General features: G+C 38.2%; 1 protein-coding gene and 1 pseudogene across 1 annotated transcript in view; one reads left to right on the top strand and one right to left on the bottom strand.

Annotated features, from left to right (window-relative positions):
* nalf1b (NALCN channel auxiliary factor 1b) overlaps positions 1 to 15188 on the top strand; it is an 89769-nt gene that overhangs the window by 36992 nt on the left and 37589 nt on the right. The gene's annotated exons all lie outside the window — the stretch shown is intronic.
* LOC115801320 (uncharacterized) lies at positions 14358 to 14466 on the bottom strand (annotated as a pseudogene).

The following is a 15188-nucleotide window of genomic DNA, read 5'->3' as shown; positions in this document are numbered from 1 at the left end:
GAAGAAAATAAAAAATGAAATGCACTGCTCGCCAAAGTAAACAGCCTAGAGAACCAAACAGGAAGAAAGTGAGGACATGTGGTATGGGTAATCAAGGACAGAAGGGCAGCATTGAGGAAAGCAGTGGGAGGCGTTGGCTTCCTCTGAGAGAAACCATAGAAATGCCACAAGTTACCTCAGGCCTCTGGGGAAGAGCACTGAAAGAGAGAAGGCAGTGAAATTGTGTGAGACAGACAGGCAGAGAGAAACATGAAGAGGAGACTTCGCTGCTAAAAAAGACAATAAGAAATACTTTTTTAATTTTGTTTTTTTAAATGCTGAACATTTGCTTGTTCTTAATTAAGTCATATTGCTATTTCAGGCATGGATGTTAAGACAGAGGTGAGAATTTGTCTAACAGTTGTGTTATGATGTGAGAATGTCACTCCGCATCCAAAAAAAGATATAGAGATCTCAATCTCTCAATGAGTCATAGATATCACAACAGAGGGGACATTTGTGGTTTTTAAATACTTTGCTTTAAATAGGAAATCCTGATCAGGAAAGGTCTGGAATGTTCTGTAGGTTTGGAGACACAGCTGTGTGGACATTAATAATTGTGCACACACAAACTTGATTTGCGAGCACCTCTCGGTAAAAAGGTCTTGAAAGTCAATGACCAAAATTTGCCATGTAAAGCATCACAGATGTGAGTGAGGCTGATGAGCTTTGATGCTTTATTGATCCTGTCAAGCCAGAAGGCAAACTGAATCTGATACTCGCATCAATAGAGAAAAAAAACAGAAGGCAGCATCAGAGATGTTACAATACAAAAAATGTTGTAGTCGATACCAGTACCAACAGAATTACACTATTACAAAAAAAAGAAAAGAAAAAGCCCACTTACATAAACATAACATCCTTTATTTAAAACTGAATGCTGGTCTTTTGGGTGCCTTGTTAAACTGGAACTATTTCCTCACTTGGTCTGAAAAGCACAACAGCATTGTTTGTACATTGTCTTTTGCACTAGTTGCCATCTTCCATGTGTGGTTTTGTCCTGCTATTGAGGATGTAGACTAGCACTCATAAACATATGTTACCTCTGTCTGTTTTTAACTCATCATTGTTAAAAACATAAAACCAGATTTTAATATTTCACTGTTCAACTAAATCCAGTGGTGGCTTTAAAATATGGGTGTGACTGATTGACGGACTGTGCCATTTTCTCAGTTTATGTGTTGTTTGGATGTGAGCCTCAAGCGGACACAGCGACTGCAGTCAAAGAAAATTCATTCCACCGTTTCTGTGAGACGTTTTAGTGCATTACACAACCAAGCCACCATACTGTTACAGTATCCCAGGCAACACTTTCATATGCATCGCACTTTCAACATTTTAAACAGCTGCAACTGTATAAACTTTAGCCCTGTTTGCACTTGAAATACATTTCCACCCAGATCTAGGCAGGCAAGTTCTCATTTTCTGCTTGCAGTGTTTCACTGAGCACAATGTGTTTCACATCAAAAAAATTAACATTCTACAGTAGCTTTCACTCTCACATCAGGGTGTTGTTGCTACTGTTTTTAGCAGCTTTCACTCCTACACTCCTGGTTCTAGCCAGCTATGACTCAGGACTCCTAATTGTCTTCATGGCATGAAGGAACCCTCAAGGGTATCAGAAAATAACCTTAAGTGATAGCTCACACTTATACTTTTTTTTTCATAGTTCACACCTTTGCTTCCAGGTATATCATGCAATCTACAGTTTGTGACTAAACTCTAGGAGTCGTTGAATATACATTTCTCTAGAAAATATACAGTGATGAGCCAAAGCATTAGGACCACTACTGTGCAGTGTGCTGTAGGTCCTGGGGTCACAAGGCATCATTGTTTCCTTCAGTGAACACTGAAGTTGGTCAGGTTTTTACAGCACCTGGTCATATATCCCACCTCTGACTTAAGAGAATATAATTAATTTGTCAAACTGGTATGCATTTAAATTTAAATGTGCCCCAGTTTATGATATGTGCATACACGCGTGCGCACGTGTGTGTGTGCGTGTGTGTGTGTGTGTGCAGACAGTGTGCACTGGTGTAAATGGGATGATTTCTGCTGTTGGACTACACAATGATGACCTGGCAGTAGTGTTATTTGGCTTAGAAAAGACTGTGGCCCTCTAAAACTCTCCACTGTAGGGATTATTGACTCCTGGCACATGCAAGGCAGCTATAGGCCAATGCAGCTCCACCCCATAATCACTATTGATTACTGATAATCCAGTTAGAAGAAGGTAAGCTGATCTTGTTTGGCAACAAATTAGACAAGCTACTTTCTTTCAGTACTGCTGATGCAGGAAAGTAAAGAAAGCATATTACTGTATGTCTTAAAGCCACATTTGCAGACACAGTAGTTAAACAAGTTTATTGGCAAATTTAAATAAAAGGTAAAACTGAACTATCAACACTTCACGTGTCTTATACAGTTAAAATTCAGTACCAGTCAAAAGTTTGAACAATGGTTTCATTTATTTATTTATTTTTTTCTACATTGTAAATTAATACTGAAGTCATCCAGACTATAAAGGAACACATAAGGAATCATATAGTAAACTTAAAAGTGTTAAACAAACCAAAATATGTTTTAGATTTTAGATTCTCCAAAGTAGGCTTCTGCCTTCTGCTTCCATTACAGTTTTGCACACTCTTGGCCTTCATGAGGTAATCACCTGAAATGGTTTTCCAACAGTCTTGAAGGATTTCCCAGAGGTGCTGAGCACTTGTTGACTACTTTGCCTTCACTCTGTAGTTCAGCTCATCCCAAATCATCTCAATTGGGTTTAGATCAGGTGATAGATCTGATGCAACACTCCATCACTCTCTCTCTTGGTAGAATAGCCCTTACATAGCCTGGGGGTATGTTTGGGGTCATTGTCCTGTTGAAAACCAAATGACGGTCCCACTAAGGACAGACCAGATAGGATGGCATGTCACTGCAGAATGCTGTGGCAGCCATGCTGGTTAAGTGTACCTTGGATTTTGAATAAATCACCAACAGTGTCACCAGCAAAGCACCCCCATACCATCACACTTCCTCCTCCATAGTTCACGGTGGGAACTACACATGTAGGAACCATCCACTCACCTTTTCTACGTCTTACAAAGACATTGTGTTTGGAACCAAAAATCTCAAATTTGGACTCATCAGACCAAAGGACAGATTTCTGCTGGTCTAATGTCCATTCCTTGTGTTCCTTGGCCCAAACCATTCTCTTGTTGTTGTTGTTCTTCCTTAGAAGTGGCTTCTGTGCAGCAATTTGACCATAAAGTCCAGATTTACTCTGAACATTTGATGTTGAGATGTGTGTGCTACTCGAACTCTATGAAGCATTTGGGTGGGCTCTTATCTGGGGTGCTGTTAACTTTCTGAGGCTGCTAACTCTGATGAACTTATTCTGTGCAACAGAGAATCTCTAAGTCTTCCTTTCCTGGCGAGGTCCTGATGACAGACAGTTTCATCATAACGTTTGATGGTCTTTGACTTCACTTGAAGATACTTTCAAAGTTTTTGAAATTTTTCAGATTGACTGACCTTCATTTCTTAAAGTAATGATGAATGTTTTTCTTTACTTAGTTGAGTAGTTCTTGCCATAATATGGATTTGAACATTATTCAAATAGGGCTCTTCACTGTATAGCAACTCTACCTCTTCACAACACTACTGATGGTCTCAAAGTCATTAAGAGGGCAAGAAATCAAGAAATTAACTCTTATTAAGGCACAGCTGTTAACTGAAAGCCATTCCAGGTGACTACCTCATAAAGCTGACTGAGAAAATGCCAAGATGTCATCTAAGCAAGAGGTGCCTACTTTGAAGAATCAAAAATATAAAAGATATTCTGGTTTGTTTATTAAATAATTCCATATGTATTTCTTCATAGTTTGGATGGCTTTATTATTAATCTACAATGCAGGCAATTTTTAAATAATGAAAACCACTGAATTAGAAGGTATGTCCAAACTTATTAAGGAATTGTGAATCAATATAAATGAAATATAAGTCATGTGTCACAAACTGGCTTATAAGACCATCAAAAGAGGAGGACACATTTTTCAAAAATGACTTAAAAACATTCTAAAGTTTAGCAAAGTAATTTAAAGGAGGTAATGTAAGTACATAATAAAAGCCTAAACCTATCGGAGTGTGTAAATCAGCAGAATCAGTGGTGCACGGATGTGCATGATAGTAGAAATATGTCTCTTTGTCATATAGTTCAGAAAAACAACATGAAGCTACTAAAGAGAAACTAAGGTCTCAGTGAAGGGCATCTACTTGCACTTTAGTAACCTATAGAATATATGATTTATCAGCAGTTTAATACAGATTTTATCCATTTTATTATATTTAAGTGCTGTTTAAAACAGTCTAAGATAAATTGAAAACAGATTTAGAGAGTGGGGAACAAAAAGAGAATAAAAAACAGCTAAGTTAAAAAAACAAAAAAAAAAAACAGCTTCACTTAATCTGCAGCGTGGGAGCCAAAGAAAACTGAAGAGAAGCACCGTAGGTGTATGAGGCTAAACAAGAAAGACATTGATGCACAGATGTTTTGGCACCAACAGTTTTGCTTTGTATCATTCTGAGAGTTAGCGACTGAGAAAAATGACAAAAAACATGAGTTCATAAGAAGTTTTAAAAAAAAGCAGACTAAATGAGGGAAATTAAAGAGTGCATTAAAAATAAGATGTAATATTATCAGAAAAAATAGCAGAATTTTTACTTCTTCTATCACCAGTTTCCCAATAATTGAAATTTGTGGATGAATATGCAGATAAATCTGCTAGTATCATATCTGTTAGTGTTTCTAAATCACTTCAAATTAAAATCATAATATCAAAAGGAAACACATTTTGCTGCACACAAATTCTTTGAGATACATTCCCGATAACGGTTAAATGTGAGAAAGCAGGCATGTACTGTGCTGTTTGGCATAATCCTGGCCATCAACTCCTACGCTCTCTGCATCTCCACAGCATGGAGCATCCACTGTCTGTCAACACTAATGGGCGGCAAACTAAACATCACAGAGGGAATGGGACAAGAATATACACAAGCAAGTGATAAATGCATATTGGTCCATTTTTGGAAGTATAGGGGTGCTGTGACTTATGCTCAAATAAATCCTGTTTCACATGATCTGCACTGGGCAGCTAGAATGGGCTTTTTTGACACATTTCAGCATCGCTGCTTTAGGGTAGAGAGGCTGTGTCAGTTGTGCTTATGAATGCTAACGCTCGATCTCGAAGGTAGAGCAGGAGAGTCATTACAGCAGAAACAGTTAAAAAAAAAACAAAATAAAGAACAAGATGATCTGTCAGGATGATAAGCTGATAAAATTTCCATGCCGACATTTTGAGAGTAATTCTGAGCACAAGCACGTTTTTTTTTACCCTTGTCACAGTATAGTATATTTGATAGTGCTTGCATAAACCTGAAGGGCGATTAAGGGAATGAACACAAGATAATTGTATTTACTGCAATGCACACATGGGGTCAATAATGAGAATGAATTATGCCGCTGCATAGTGCCGTTTGTGGTATACAGGGCTGCAGGGCCAGATCATGTCCTTCCTCTTCTCGCAATATGAGCTCCCATTGGAGTCTGAAGGTAGAGATGGCAGCTAAGTGGGCTCTGGATTGATGTTCTCCCACAACAAAGCACTGCAGAGGCCCGACTTTTGCTCCTCTCACACCACACCACCCCACCCCCACCCCCACACTACCTCCCGCTAAACCGCTTCTTCACTCACCTGCATTGCACCAGTTATTTCTCACCTCCAACTTAACATCTCCTCCTGTCCTATAGATTTGGTACTCTAGAGTCCTCCCACCTCCCTCCCTCTGTCCCTCAATCTCTCTCACTGTAAATACTGCAGGATTGATTCACGTGTGCTCAAGTGTGGGCTTATAAATGAAGGCCGCTAGTCCTCCTGTTAGCAAAAATTCAAAGGGGGAAAGGGAGGTTTAATAGGACAGTCTGAAACACCACCGATGTCTTGTTTTACAGTGCGGCCCAACAAGCTCATTGTGTTAAAAAAAAAAAAGTAGTCACTTGGAGTTGGAGGTGTGTGACCTGTTGCCTGTGGCTGCTTTTTCTTCTTCCAATATTTTGCAGTATTTAAAACTGAGGTGCTACTGAAATACCTGACAGCTGTTTTGCTTTGCAAACATATTTTAATGGAAAATCATGGATATCACTAATCTCAGTGTCAAATATGCAATCTTCAAACATGCACCGTATCCCTGAACTGCTTTAGAAATTACCAGGCAGAGTTGTAGCCTGTGTAAAAAAAAACCAAATACCTGACACAGTCACATTGGGTGTTAAATAGTCTTTAACCATCCCAGCACCATATTACCAAAAATGTAATGCCTGTGTACATAGATCATGTTGTTTGCTGCATTTGAGGCAGTTCAACTGTGGACATTCTCCTGAAATAGTGTGAAAATGGCCGTATATTGCAATTTCTACGACCCATGTGAACTGGTAACAGCGATATACTGAAGCTAGGATCAGTTTGATACAACTGCAGATAACACCGCATTCCTTCTTATGCAAGTTCCTTGAATTTAAAGCAGGTATGAGCATAAAATATAAGGATTGGCCATTAAATAAAAATATGCTATTGATTGCTATTGATTGTATTCATTTTTTGTTAACAAAAAATCTCAGTTGTGGGGCAGAAAACATTAAAATAATTTGTGGCAATGTTTTTGGTCATTTTGAGATGACTTTTAATGTCAGCAAATTAATCTGCTATGCTACTTAGTGGAAAAAGAAATATTGCAACCTTCCCTCTAAAAACTGTCTACACAAATAAATGACAAGGAAGCAAAACAGCTGAAATTGCAGTATGACCCATGTATTGACACACAATCCCATGCAGGGCTTCTCTTATTTAATCTTAATAAATAGGAGTAGATTTGTATAGATATGTTTGCAATATGCATTGCATATAAGCAGTCTTCTGGATATTAAAGATTATTAAAAGCCTAGATCAAACCGGTGCACCAAATTTTTCGCACCAATGATACCATGAAATGCACAGTGTTGTTCAGCCTGCTGTAACAGAAGGTCTTAGCCTGCTGTTGGAAGTAAGTCGATTGCGTTCCCCTGCTGCTGACGTGTGACAGGCTACTGACTGCTGTTCAAAAGCTTTCAACAGGCGCTTCACCATCAACCCCAAGATTTCAATGGCTAAGTGGAGAAAAAGCAAAAAGACCCAGATGTGTGTCATGATTGGTCGTGATTTGTTTATAGCATTTAGTGGGATCTCGATAAATCAGACCCCGTCTCTATGGCAATGACTTCCTGATCCACTCTAGGCTGATTTAATAGTCCTGGGGGACCGTTAAACACACGCCATGGATGCTCTCTCAGCTTCGCTCACCAGGCTTAGGCTGCTGTAAATTCAATCATTTACTGGTTAGAACACCTGTGTGCACTTGGGTGAATTTGTGTTTGTCTGTGTGTAGTTTATCTGCATGTGTTTGTGTGTGGGTTTTTTTTTTTTCTGTTGAACAAACTGAATTTCTAAAGCAAATGAATGAGGCAGTTAGAGTGAAAACAAAATCTGCTTTCGGTTGGAGACGAGTTTTCATTGGGTGCCAGTGTGACTTGTCTTGTTTTTAATTGCTCACTTCCAACAGACATGCAGAATTATTCCGTCCCTCTAACTGAAACACACCATTTTCTTCTGATTTAATTTAAAGTTCAGTTCAGCTTTTGTTTTATATAAACACTGAAGGAAATGGCTCCTCAGAGTCTGCAACTCTGTGCAGCTTTTAGCTCCAGTGGAAGTAAGTGAGTACCAAAACAGGCAAAAACCTGGTGAGGAAAAGACCCAAGACACAAATAGCAACAAGTGAAAGCTTCCCAATAGAACTCACCACAGACCTGAGTGTGTGTGTGTGTGTGTGTGTGTGTGTGTGTGTGTGTGTGTGTGTGTGTGTGTGTGAGAGAGTGAGGAAATAAGAATGGTGATAAAGGCTTAAGGACTTTAGGTGCAGTCAGGTCCATAGATATTTGGATAATGAAACAACTTCCAGAATTTTGCTTCAGTCCAGATGTTTTATCTGTTTAGTTTCTAATGAAATAACAAGAGAACACCTGCACACAAAACTGTTTGTCAGTCAATTGTCCAATTATTTTTGAGCCTCGTGAAAATGGGGATGTCCATGTACAAAAATGGCTGTAAGCCTAAAACTGTAATGCAATTCTTTTGTTAAACCCCCTAAATTAAAGCTAAAACCCTGTTCTTGAATCACATCTTGTGCATTTCAAATCCACTGCAGTGGTCCACAGAGGCAAAATTATAGTATATGTCATGAACACAGCAATGGCATAGCTTCGTATATTTTCATGCTTCTGGTAGGTGTCTCTGGTTTTCACTGTAATAAATACAGTATACAGTAACATGCTATATGCCACTTTATGCTCGTCATGCAGTCGCCAACTCTGTCTGCTGTTATGAGCAGATAATGTCACAGCCGCCTACTGTAGCTGAGAGCAGAGAGCGTGAAACCCAAACAGTAAACCAAATTAATGACTTAGAAAAATGCCATGAATCTCCAGCTGAGGGGTTCGTCACTATGGATGACCCCTTTCAAAATACAAATAGTGATTTGTTACAAATATATATATATATATATATATATATATATATATATATATATATATATATATATATATATATATTCTATTCTATTCTATAAAAATATATATTTATATTCTATTAGCAATTTTTTTACTACTTCTGAGGGGTTGTGTCCTCAAGTATAACATGAAATGTAAATTATTAAACACCGTAACTGCAGGTTTGTCTGGTTTGTCAGTGTTTTAGAACCCTCTTTAACATCACACACAAAATGTTTCTGTGGCGAAATCTGTGAATTTCTGGGTGCACACGTACATGTGCATCTTTACAATGATTTTTTCTTTCTTTCTTTCTTTCTTTCTTTCTTTCTTTCTTTCTTTCTTTCTTTCTTTCTTTCTTTCTTCTTTCTTTCTTTCTTTCTTTCTTTCTTCTTTCTTTCTTTCTTTCTTTCTTTCTTTCTTTCTTTCTTTCTTTCTTCTTTCTTTCATTCACTGTCTTGTTTCCTCTCTCAGTATTAATCATCATCCATCATGTTACATGTAAAATATAAGATCTAACATAGGGAGGTAAACCTGACTCAAAAAATAAAGAAAACCCCCTTACATGTACATTCTTTTTCATTAAAGTGATTGGATGTTAACATTAATTACATTAACATTTAAGTCTGAAAAGCAATGGTTCATGGTCATTCACGCTGTAATAACTCTACAAGTCCATCATGCAGCTTTATGAAATGCTAAGCTCACTAGAGAAAGCCAGTGTGCTGGCTCAAAGTTGGGTAAAAAATATGAATTTGGTTCAGTTCAGTTCATCAAGGAGGACGAAATACATTTCACATATTTATTTTGCTCACATTGCAATAGAAATACAATCTCAGTCTTCATCAGACCCTCTTCTGACTATTTGAAGTGTACATGTTCAGATTTAATGAATTTCAAAAAAGCAGCTTGATTTAGCACTCCACTGATATTTTACCTGTTAAAGGACAATCTGTTTTATATATAAACAGGTGGTTGTTATGTGTGTGTCTGTGCGTGCGTGCGCGTGCATGTGTGTGTTTTCACACTTCCATGTTTTTCTCGAACACTAAACTGAAGAATACATTCTGTAAGCATGATTTTTAAAGGTGAATTTTTCAACAACATAGTAACTAATTTTTTTTACAGTCAAGGTCATACCTTTATAGAAAACAAAATTTCACCACAAAAATCAGGACAAAACATCACTTTCCTGGTTTAACTTTATGGTCGTCTATTCGGGCACAGAAAGCAGTTAAACTTTGACTTACTTTTCCAAGTCACTGCAGCAAAAAGAGCAGTAAATGTGTTTAGTCTAAAATCAACTTAGCTCTTGAGTATCTTAAGAAAACCCCTAGTGCCATTATGGCTTCTTCATTTTAATTATTGAATGGGAGATATACCTCATGTACTATTCCAGTACTTATATCTATCAGTAGTGGTACTTCTGTCTTCTTTGAACATAGCAGGAAAATGCTTACCTGGCTTGTTAACAAATTTACAGTTATGTAACTTCCTTTGAATCCTTGGTGTTGTCATTTTTTTAAATAAAAAAAACCACACATGTAGAGTAACATTGATGAAATGAAGCCGTGTCTGCATTTTTTTGTTGTGCTTATATTTTTTCTTTGCAGATTTTGTGCATCAGTAAACCTGCATTTTTGCAGTAACATGTGTTACATTCTTTAGCATCATGTTCTGTGAGTTTAATCTATAGTATACTATACGTTCTGTAGTATATCATCCCTGCATGATCTGAGTTAGTTTTTTAGTTAGTTTTTTAGTTAGTTTTTTTATGTGACACAGGTAAGGCTGCAGAGTATTTTTTTGCTGTATGCCATCAACAAACTTCTGAGAGCTGTCACGATCAGATGAGGGCACGTCTGGATGTGGTTAGTGCCCCTCTGTAATGCCAAGATTGAGAGTGTAAAAAGGTGCTTGGGCCATTAGCAGACGACATCCAATCCCGGTGGAGATTTGTGTCATGTGCTCATGGAGAACATTTCACATTCTCTAGTGAGGTGAACAGATCCACTGCTGCCCTTTTGAATTTGTCACTCAACATCTGCAAGAGTGTGGGACTCAACTTCCACTGAGAGGGGCCCCCGCGAGACATCAATTCCGCTGCAAGGTTCTGTACTCCTGGGATGTATACCGCTCTGATGGAGAACCTGTGTCTGTGAGACCACAGTAGGAGGCTCTTGGCTATTACCATTGTACTGATCATACAACATATATACTAACTCCGTCATGATGTTTGATTTAGTTAGTTCTTACTATGTTTATGAACAGCAGACGGTGTTTAAACACCTTCAAAACCACAGACAATTGCAGATAGTTCATGTGGGGAGACGAAGGCTTTTTTCTTTAACCTCCCTCCAGTAGCTTTGGAGTGGCACATTCCTTCACAGCTGGGGAGAGATATGTCTATGTGCACACTGAAATGTGTGATGTAGCTCTCCTAAGGGGGACCTCTGATAACAGAACATGCCGTATGCACAAGGGGATAAACCCAACAGCTATAGCTCCTAAAGGATGTCACCTGAACAAAATAGAAATTTCATGTTTATCTGAGCGATCAGTCTTCTTCTTTTGGTATCCTACTTAACGCCTTACAGTCATTTGGCCACTAGAATAGTGGAAAAATGGACACTAGATAGCTCCCTCATAAGAATAATGGTCAGTATTTGATTACTCATTACTCTGATGATAGCAACTGATATTATCACCTGTACACCCTGTCTTTTGCGATGTTTTAAGTGTTCTTCTTAGTGAGCGGTGTTCTCAGTAATCACCTGACAAGTTCTCCTCATTTTAGGAAAGAAAACTGGCAGACTGTGGTTTCACTGTGGCACATGGTTGACTGCATCTAATTTACAGCACAAAGAAAGAATACATTCTGTGAATCTGCTAGAAAATCTCCTGTCACAATATCGTTGTTTGTTTTTAGAGCTGGGCCAAGTGAAACCTCTCTTTCACTGATCTTTTCCAAAGTTTACTCAGATTGCAGGAAGCTCAGTTGTATGACTGCCACAGAGTATTTGCACACATATTCATTTTTTTGTGATTGAAATGTTTTGTGTTTTTCTTGGCAGATAAAATCACTGCACTCTGTGCTCACAGTGTGTGGGATAAGTCTGTATCCCAAGTATGAAAAAAAAGAATATGCTAGCAGTGTGAGTTTGAGTTTGTGCAGTGCAAGGAAAAAAATTGGGAGGGAGTTTTTATAGTTCTACATTTTTAAAAGTGTATCTCAAACATAAAAGATTCATACAAGAGATTTGAAAAGGTAACAGAATGTGCATATTTTTAATTTTCCCGCCACACTGGTCTGAAGAATTTGCTTCTGCCTGTTCTTTATTGTTAGTTGTGAATTTGTTTCTCACTGCATGAGAAAATAGATGTGCTGTGTGAGAGCGTCTGAAAAGTGTCAACTGTGTGAGAGCTGAAAGTCCTGCGCTCAATGGATTAAAGTTCACAGAGCATCATAATGGAACCAAAAATATCTCTTTTGCTGTATCCATATCTTCTATATTTAGAAATTTAGCATGTAACCATGGAAAATGTGGATACACTCAGACTTCTTAACAAGCGCTGTTGGTGGAAATGGGTCTACAGTTGCCCTAGAAACCACTCTATTCATGCTAGGTGATGTATGACTGCTTCCTGTTTGCTCTCCCCTTGGACATTTCAGTTCAATCGCCTGGAAATGGGCCAAATATGAAATATGAGACTAAATCGGTAGCGACTTTTAGACACACATGAATTTGGATGAGATCTAGTTGTACAGCGCAGACTCTATTGGTTATTGTAGAAACTGTTCCTCCTGGCTCAAGCTGGTTCACTTTCTTTAATAGAGGTAGACATGATGTCTGTCTTCAGTGCTCACAGTATCTGACCAGCAGCTGTCAGCTCGTAGTGCTGAAGGTGAAGATCTGTCTGTCTAAGCTCTGAGCTATACCCTTAGGGCTTTCGCTTTGAGCTTTACAAAGTGTTTAGAAAGGTTTTTCAGCCTGCCTTCAGCCTTTCCATAGCCAACATGACATGACTCCATAGGTTAAAATACGTATAAGAACCTAAATGGTTTAGAATTGATACCTCACCTTTAACATTGTAACACTGACAAAAATAAATAAATAAATAAAACAGCTACTGGATGATGTTGTTTGCTCTATTCTTATTCATAACTGTCAAACTGCAGATAGATAAAAAAAAAAAAAAACACTTTCGAGAAACTGTTTTCCACAGCACAGTCCAGTCTTGGCATGAAATAAAACAGGCAAGTGATATGAAAAGATACATTACTTTAGGACAACTTAATAGCACAAAAAACAGACAAAAACTTCACATTGCAAGTTGAAGCTGTTTTTTTGTTGTTTTTTTTTCAAAAACTGCTCCAGATAAAATGATACTGCATTTCGAAGAAAACTGACATCTGAGAAATAAGGCTAATATGTTGTCTTTAATGTAGAGGTTACTTAATGAGTTTAGGCAACACGGTGATCGCTGATTTGTAGGTAATAAGTAGTAATCTCTTTTTTGTGATTCAATTAAGTAATTAGTCCATAAATAAGTCCATCATGATGTTCCTAACTGGGTCTAATATTTGGAACAAGAATTCAGCAGTGACACCAACATAAAACAGAGTTTAAGAATAAAAAGTCAGAAATTTGTCACTGTTGCTGATTTTCTTGGTTTTGCACTACTGATTTCAGTCACAAAACCCAAATTGAATTTTTCTTTAAATAGTAGCAGGATAGTTACAAGTTTGGTGCCTAGGTTCCAGTCTAATCCCTCCCCACAAATATGCTACATGCAGAGATTGGAGAGTGACACTGAGGTGGTGTAGGAGTTAGAGCATTAAGCAGAAATGCAGGGCAGCAGCAGCACTGACAAGGAGAGATGGGAGATTTTGCAGCATAATTAGACTCCCAAATTGGGAGGGTGTGTTTGGTATATGACATGAGGAGAGCGAGGCATATGCCCAGCTCACGTCTGTCTGAACCACCTTGCAGACTTTGCTCCATGTCTTTAACTGTCAATGTGGCAGAAAGTACGAAATGAAATATACCCAGCAGCTTAGTTCATAAGTGGATCCAAACGGAGACTCAGACTTGAAGTCGAACAAATGGGCGAGCTTTATTCTAAAAGCTGATGGGAAGACAACAACGGAGAATAATCCACAACTGCCAAAACTAACAAACCACAGGAACTAGGGCCACAGGCAAAACCAGAGGTAAAAGAGCATACAATCCAACAAAGACACAAAGGGAAACAGGACTATAAATACACTGAGAACTGTGTATTTATAGTCATTGAGATACAGTGAGAACTTATTGGGGGAAGACAAACAGATAAGGAACAAGATGCAGGTGGAAGTAATTTACAGGTGAAAATAATAAGAGAATCAAGGGACGACAGACAAGAAGCAAAATGAACAAAGGAGACAACAGAAAACTAAACTTCAAAGTAAAACAGGTATAACCAACAAGAATTCATGGAAAAGGAAACACAGAAGGAGACACAAACAGAAAGACTGGGGAGACTAATAATAATACACATGAGCAAAAGACTCGTCACTACAATACAGAAACATAGGAACCAAAGACTTTGATAATAGTGCAAAGGACCAAACTAAAAATAAATGGTCTAGTTCTTATATAGTGCTTTTCTACTCTGACTGAGCACTCAAAGCACTTATATAAGCTTGCAGCACCTGGTATTCCCAGGTGGTCTCCCATTCAAGTACTAACCAGGCCCAACCCTGCTTAGCTTCCAAGATCAGACGCGTTCAGGGTGGTATGGCCACAAGCCAAAATAGAATTCTATTAAGAACTAAGAATTCAAGAACTTCAAAAAATGATTTAAAACGATGTGAAGAACATGACAATCAGGACTTCAGGGCTTTCTACTTGGCATAAACAATTTAACAAGGACAAATTCGTCATAAATAAGGAAGTGATCCAGATCTCTTCATTGACAGCTGTCTTGGAGGCCATCTTAACAAGATTTCCCCATGATCTTAGCCTCGTCTGGACAAATCTGTATAAGTTCTAAGGCTGATCTTAATTATGAACTTTTGATAAACAAATAAAATTTCTAAACGGTTATATATGTCTGATTGTATCTGAAACACCGCAAATTTAATTTCAGTTACACACATCATAGTGGAACACCCTTTCTTTAGAAGTTAATGAAAGTCATTCTTAGAAATGTAGACAATAAAAGTACAGCAGAAGAAAAAACTAAATGAGTAAGTTTGAAATATCATCTGGACCCAAGAGAACACAGCAAACTGATACTATTTGTAATCTTCTTCTGTGACGTATTGCTTTTGGTCACTCTCTTTAGCTCTGACATCTGACCTTTCCTCATGAGGCTACACTCCAATCACAGAAAAACAGGAAGAACATTGCCTCTGACAGCAGGCGTTACGAGTGGCCTCATGGGAAATGTAGTGCTGGCAATCTAAAGTGGGGTATGAGTCACCATCTGTCTCCCTCACTCAGGCATTACACAAGCGCTGCACATGCGT

The sequence above is a fragment of the Archocentrus centrarchus genome, chromosome 21 (assembly GCF_007364275.1).
Source record: "Archocentrus centrarchus isolate MPI-CPG fArcCen1 chromosome 21, fArcCen1, whole genome shotgun sequence".
Taxonomy (NCBI): domain Eukaryota; kingdom Metazoa; phylum Chordata; class Actinopteri; order Cichliformes; family Cichlidae; genus Archocentrus; species Archocentrus centrarchus.
This window is presented reverse-complemented; position numbering and strand designations above follow the sequence as displayed.